Raw genomic sequence first — 7,467 nt, 5'->3', positions numbered from 1 at the left:
TTAGGAACATTTTTCTATTTATTACCAGAAGATCTTGGATACAGTTGGGACATCATTCCTTTAATGGGATACCTCGATTGTAATTATCCAAGATACTGTGCTAACGATTCCTTCTCATACTGTATTTCTCACTACACTTTCCCTTTATGAATTTATTCTTTCCATCTCAAAGGACAAAACTCGGGTCTTCTTGTATTTAATTACCTTTCACTATGAACGCATGAAGACTACTATCATTTCTGCTTTCTAGTTCACGGTAATTAAATAGGGGCAGCTGTCATACCCCAATTTTGTCCAGACTACTTGAAGCTTTCATTGGTGTTTATAATCTTAAAGCAATCACGGCTGGTTCATGCCTTAACTATCGCAATGGGTAACATGTCCTGTTAATCAGATGGCCATGTGGGTAATATTTCATCTAGGTCCTGATCTCTTTTTTTTAGCTAGCTGTTTGGTTCTTGGTCAGGTATTTCGAGTGCATAATTAGATCAATATTTGCTCGTTCATTTGATTTTGGTTCAATCTTAGTTTCAAGTTGCGTCAGTGGAATTCATCAATTCGTGCCATGAATAGTCATTATTTGGCCATCAAGTCATAATATGTGCACTGATTGTTTCTCTTGTTTTACAATTTTTAAAACCAACTTTTTAAGTTTAGAGTTGATTCGGGAGTTAGATTTGGCCTTTAAGAATAAATTTGGCTCTTCAAAATCATTTTTTACTCTTTTCCGGATTAATTTTAGCTCGAGTCAGGTTGGACGATCCAGATTGATTTTAAAGAATTGAGTTGGTTTTTTTGAAAATTTAATCATTTCATTTTATTTTTGTTGTTAAGCCCATCCCACATTTCTTTAGGCCCAATCCAAATTCAATTCATTTAGATTCAATTAATCCACATTCAAATTCATTCATACCTGTCATAATACAGTTATCCACTAACATCCATAATCCATTTTCATAATCACTTTTGTTAACATCCATGACCCAATTTTCCATTAAAAAAACGTTATCCAGTCTACGTATCCCGCCAGCATACATATCCAAAACAAATAGAACATAAAAAGGGTAGTTGGACGGGAAAGCCATGAACGCAGCAGACATAAGGCTACAAACTACTCAAAACTCAGCATTCCAAATAAAAAGCCTAAGTAATTACAGAAAGCTCAAGAAGTTCCAGAGCACAACAAACTGGTGATTTAATGCAGTACAAATTCGGAACGCCACTAGCCAAGCCGTCCAAGTCCAAACTGCAAAACCAAGCCAACTGTGAATAATGATGCCGTGGTTGCGGCAAGTTGCAGCCATGTTCAACCTACAGCAAAACCTCAATTGTCCATGTTTCATCACCCGAGTTCAGGATAATTGGCTTTGCATCTTTTTCTCCAAGCCTTGGCCAAACTCATTGTGTTATATTGAACCGGCAAAGAACGCCTAGCATGATATCATTATCACTACACCAAGTTATCCATGACCAGATAAAACCATGACATAACATAAGTTGAGTGAATACCTCCACAATCCAAAAATGAACCAAGTGCAGCTTACCTCACCAAAACACAAACCACACTTAAGTCCCGTGCACGAACAGACCGACCGTATTACAAGAAGTGATCTCCAAGCTTGATAATGTGTGTTGACAGCTATGGTATGTGTTTGATCTAATGCTATTTCCAGGCAAGAAAATGGTTTTCTAAATTATCCCTGTACCTGCATAACACAAATGCCTCCTTACAAAATCACCAACCATACATCTTGCAACGCTCGAATAATTTCATAACAGCCATACCAGGAGTAGAACAATAAACAAATGAAGAACAAGTTATTTTCAAGTTTGTACATAAAAAGCATCCTAAGAATGGACTTTGATACCTTAACTTGTTAATTATGCACGAGCCACTTCATGAAATTGACTGGTATATGACCTGTAAAGAAGCAACCTGCAATACATTTTTAATACCATAAGAGCCACGCGGTGACGTAAAGCAGATTCAGCATAATTACACCATGATACCAAGATGCACGACGCATAACGTACCTAAGGCCGAACAGGCCGAACAGGACAAAATGCTGCCGCTATACACCAGCCCGGAATCACTACAACAACAAAGTGATACCAAGCATCATGAATTCACCATCACCATGACTTCAATCTTTACAACAACCAATAATGCACAACCACATGCCAAACTCATGATGCAAGTCTATCCATCACATAACTATGCCATCTACCTACCTGTCATCATTTAAAAAAACCTGCATCAAACCAACATTTAACCTAACTAATACCATGCTCAGACCAACACCAAACGCATAAATTCTAATGGCCTACCCATCCTTCAACCAAAACCAAACATGTCCTAAGATATGTGAGAGAAACCAATCCAGCAGTCAGCATTCAAGATAGCATGATAGCATGACAAAACCTGCAAAGCCATGGCACATTGAAGTCAGGCATAGAATTGGCAAAGTTTAAGGATTCATGAAAATCAATACAAGAAAATACCTGTCACGATGAAACATACTCGTCAATCTTCCAAACCTTGTAAACATGCATCTATCACAACATAAACCTATTGCAAAATCAGAACACGAGCTTAAAAAAAAAATGGCAAATGCTAAGTAAAATAGACAATTACTGCAGTGAAAAGTAAAAAATAGGTGGTTACCACGGATTCACTACAGACAAAACCTCATCCTGCCATTTGAGGGACCACACCGATTTGAAGCACCACTAACTCTGAGAAATTCTGCTACCTAACGGAATGATTCTCCCACTAACTTGCCAAGCTCATGAGAGAGGAATTCAAAACCTCGTACATCAAAAATGCTATAAATAAGGACCTCCAGGGATGAAGTAGGGATCCGAATTTCTGCGCCGTTACTCTGGAGAAATCATTCCGAAACCCTAGTTAAAAGCTCCGTTTTGAACTTGTTGAGATTTTCACACCGAAGCTCAACAAGCTCGAGCTAAGCCCCCCGTCAAAACCGAAACGAACCCAAATCGTTAAAGAGGAAGCGAAGAAGGCGGAAAGTTCGGGAGGAAGAAAGAACCTTGAAGGACCTAAGGATCATTTACCTCACCTTGCCGGAGTTGAAACGTCGGACTAGCTCCGATTTGGTATTTAACATTTCTCCTTTGCATGATTTGATATTGCCATCTTGTTCACATCGCCTCAAATGCCATAACCCCCATGATTATTACACGAGATTTCTGTTGTCTTGTTGTTTCGGTTTTTGTTTCGATTTCTTTGGGTCGTTTGTTTTTGATTTGGAAGTTACATGGTTAGGTTCGTGTTTGGAAATGTTTGTTTGGCTAGGATTTAGGTGTGATTTTTGTGTACCCGCGACAACGCCGCCGTGGCCTTACAGAGAGAGGTTCCGACGTGGAGATTAGGTGGTTACCACCAGGTTTTCCTCAGTGTCGACGTTGATGTTAGAATAATGAAAAAGAAAAATAAAGGTTAACAGAAGGAAGATAGACGAAAATTGGAGAGAGAGAGAGAGTTTGAGAAAGGGAATTAGTGTGATTTCTTTTAATTAGATGTCATTGGCCTTTAAGTTCCCATTTAATCTCTTTTATTTCATTAATTAATACTCAAATTTTGAATCCATAATTAAATGAGAATGATTAATGAAAAGAGGGAGACGGCTGGGCTAATGATGTTCACTTTTTGCATTCCATTCCATTAGTTTATTATTATTATTATGCATAGTAAATGATGATGATAAGTGCATATTAACCCACTTGCCTTTTTCAAAGCCGAACATGATTATTCAGTGGTCATTTCTTGACTCTTGGTCTGACCATATACCGCCTCCCTCAATCTTCTTGCCATCACTAGGCTTTTTTGGTGTTAAGGTTTTGGGCCTCCCCGAGCCCATTATGACCTGTTTTTTTTTTGTTGAGATTTTTACCCCTGTTTATCGCCCACACACCCAGATTCTTTGACCTATTATGTTCTTATTTTATATGCTTTATTAAAAGATAATTACAATTACATAATAATAGCTTAATTTTGATTATTATTCCCAATCAAGTTTAGAACATCATAGTTAATTAATATACTTTCTAAAAATATTTTAATGAAAAAGAGATTAATGAGCATCCGCTTTATTATCTCTCGATTATTCGAATAATTGGCGTACGCCATATTACTCGAGTTCTCGTCATTTAATTTAAAACTCTAAAACTCTATTAAATTAATGACTTCCTCAAGATTATAAAATCTTAAAAATTTCATTATTTAATAATTTAATTTTGAATGAAAAGGAGAATAGTGAGCTTCCGCTTTACTACCTCTCGACTATTCGAATAATTGGCGTACGCCATATTGCTCGAATTGTCGTCATTTAATTAAAACCTTAAAAAACTCTATAAAATTAAAATCATTTTCCCAAATTTAATTATTCTAATATTTTCTTAAAATTATTTAATAATGTAATTTTGAATGAAAAGGAGAATAGTAAGCTTCCGCTTTACTACCTCTCGACTATTCGAATAATTGGCGTACGCCATATTGCTCGAATTGTCGTCATTTAATTAAAACCTTAAAAAACTCTATAAAATTAAAATCATTTTCCCAATTTAATTATTCTAATATTCTCTTAAAATTATTTAATAATTTAATTTTGAATGAAAAGGAGAATAGTGAGCTTCCGCTTTACTACCTCTCGACTATTCGAATAATTGGCGTACGCCATATTGCTCGAATTGTCGTCATTTAATTAAAACCTTAAAAAACTCTATAAAATTAAAATCATTTTCCCAAATTTAATTATTCTAATATTCTCTTAAAATTATTTAATAATGTAATTTTGAATGAAAAGGAGAATAGTAAGCTTCCGCTTTACTACCTCTCGACTATTCGAATAATTGGCGTACGCCATATTGCTCGAATTGTCGTCATTTAATTAAAACCTTAAGAAACTCTATAAAATTAAAATCATTTTCCCAATTTAATTATTCTAATATTCTCTTAAAATTATTTAATAATGTAATTTTGAATGAAAAAGAGAATAGTAAGCTTCCGCTTTACTACCTCTCGACTATTCGAATAATTGACGTACGCCATATTGCTCAAATTGTCGTCATTTAATTAAAACCCTAAAAATTCTATAAAATTAAGATTATTTTCTCAAATTAATTACAAATTCTAAAAACACTATTTAAATTAATCTTGAATGAAAAGGAGATTAGTGAGCATCCGCTTCATTATCTCTCGATTATTCGGATAATTGGCGTACGCCATATTGCTCGAATTTTTGTCATTTAATTAAAACCCCAAAGCTCCTTAACTAAAATTACTCCCTCGATTAATTACAAATCCCAAAAGTATTATTTTAAATTAATTTTGAATGAAAAGGAGAATAGTAAGCTTCCGCTTTATTATCTCTCGATTATTCGAATAATTGGCGTACGCCACATTGCTCGAATCTTCGTCATCAAATTAAAACACAATCGAATAAATTCAAAACACCTTCACAAATCAAACTTAATTCCTCGCCCCCCGTGCGACCAACAACTTAAAAATTCTTTTCAAAAGAACACTGTTAATCCTTTCTAATGCGCATAACAAACCAATGCTTAAGCCTCCGCCGAGAGTAAACAAGCCAGCGTTTAGCCTTTAGAACGCGATCTACACAGTTGTTCATTAAAAGACACCAACAAAAAACCGTAGTTGCCCGAACTACGAATGCTCTGATTTCCTTATTGCACTATAAGGATACGTAGGCAGGAGATTGCTGTATCTTCGCGAGCACACTAATAAAAAACCTCCCTTTTCCCCCTTTGAGGTCTTCACCCATATCTATCATCAATTCTAATTACCCGAAGAAAAACAAATAACATGTAATTAACATTCAAATAGCAAATTGGACTAAAAGGTTCCCGTTGAGTACAACGGACGTGAGGGGTGCTAATACCTTCCCCTTGCGTAATCGACTCCCGAACCCGAATATGGTTGCGACGACCATTATTCTATTTTCTAAAAGGTTTTATCGATATTTTCCTATTCCTTCATTGGGATAAATAAAGTTCGGTGGCGACTCTGTTCGAACTAATTTTTCCGCGACCATCGCGAGGAATCGCATTTTTCGAGGTGCGACAAGTACCAAGTAATGTCATCATTGGTGAGAGACATAAGTCTTTGAGACCACCTTAAACAATCCTTGTTTTCTTGGAAGATAGGAGATTGCGGCAAGTGCGAAATAAACCACTCTTACAGTAAAGGTACACAACAGAAAATACTTCCACCCCCTTTAGAAGTCTTATGATGAATGGAGAAATAAGTATCGCCGAGCAGAGTTGGAACCAGATTCCTAATCAAAAAGATCCTCGTAGCATTAACATCAATGAAATTGTCAATGTTAGGAAACAAGACCAAACCATATATGAGTAAGGCCAGAACAATCTTGAATGCCATTATGCTACCAGCATTAGCAAAAGAAAAGGCTTTTTCCAACAAAAACCTTAAAGTGAACCCTATGATACCTCTTTTGACAGTGAGATTGACATCTATGTCAGACTTCCTCAGATGAATGGTTTCGGAAATAACCCGAGATTCAAGAATTCCTTTCACCCCACTAAAAGGAACTCTATCAGAAACTGGTATACCCAAAAGATAAGCATACTCCTCCATCATAGGCAACAACTGATAATCAGGGAAAGTGAAGCACCGGTAGACAAGATCATAGAACTGAACCAAAGTACAGAGAAGACCATCCTTAACATTAGTAGGTATCACAGATAAAAGTCTTACAAAATGGTCTCTGAAATCCTTAGGATCATCCATAAAACATGTTAGCAGCTTCCTTAATTCCATGAGATCGAGACATCTGAAATCGTATTTCCGAGTATTCCTCCTTCCAATATCCACGATCAAAATATGTGTGATGTTTGCAACAAGAGTATCTAAGTTCCTTGAAAATTTAGTAAAATTCTTATGAATGTGTAGCGGTGTATTCGTTACCATTGGAGATATTGACTAAATCCAAGGTAAAGCATACAAAGTCGAGTCGCCACCGCACTTCTATTTATCCAAAGGAAAGGTTAGAAAGCGAACAAAAACCTAAAAGTTTTACAAACAAAACTAGTAAAAGAAAGTCAGAGATCTGGGTAAGGGGGTTGGTTATGCAATGGGAAGGTGTTAGGCACCCAATGCATCCTAGGTACTCCTAGGGAGCCCTTTTCACGCTTGTTGCAAAGGTTATTGTTTGTGAAAATTTTATTTGTGCAAGCATGATTGAAGAGATGAGAAAAGAATATACAAGTTTATTTACATTTTGTGTTTGGATGGATGAACCCATTGCCTACGTACCCTCTTATGAAAATATTAGGATCAAAACCTCGTAGTTCGGGTAAAAGATTTCGAAACAAATGAGTGGATTGATTGGTCCAAAAGCCTTAAGGTCTTTTGTTATCAAAGGGAGAAAACTCGACCTGAAAAACCACAAGTCCACCATGTGAGGA

At 36.2% G+C, this 7,467-nt stretch overlaps 1 long non-coding RNA gene across 1 annotated transcript; it reads right to left on the bottom strand.

Annotated features, from left to right (window-relative positions):
* Positions 1–2,168: 2,168 nt before the first annotated feature.
* Positions 2,169–2,868, bottom strand: LOC127093163 (uncharacterized). Its single transcript, XR_007792442.1, has 4 exons — positions 2,666–2,868; positions 2,503–2,569; positions 2,329–2,422; positions 2,169–2,232 (listed from the first exon to the last, which is right to left on the bottom strand). It is a non-coding gene; the product is annotated as an uncharacterized LOC127093163 (long non-coding RNA).
* Between the last annotated feature and the right edge of the window lie 4,599 nt (positions 2,869–7,467).

Source organism: Lathyrus oleraceus, chromosome 6 (genome assembly GCF_024323335.1).
Source record: "Lathyrus oleraceus cultivar Zhongwan6 chromosome 6, CAAS_Psat_ZW6_1.0, whole genome shotgun sequence".
Taxonomy (NCBI): domain Eukaryota; kingdom Viridiplantae; phylum Streptophyta; class Magnoliopsida; order Fabales; family Fabaceae; genus Lathyrus; species Lathyrus oleraceus.
The sequence above is the reverse complement of the archived record's forward strand: the minus strand, read 5'-3'. Positions and strand labels throughout refer to the sequence as shown.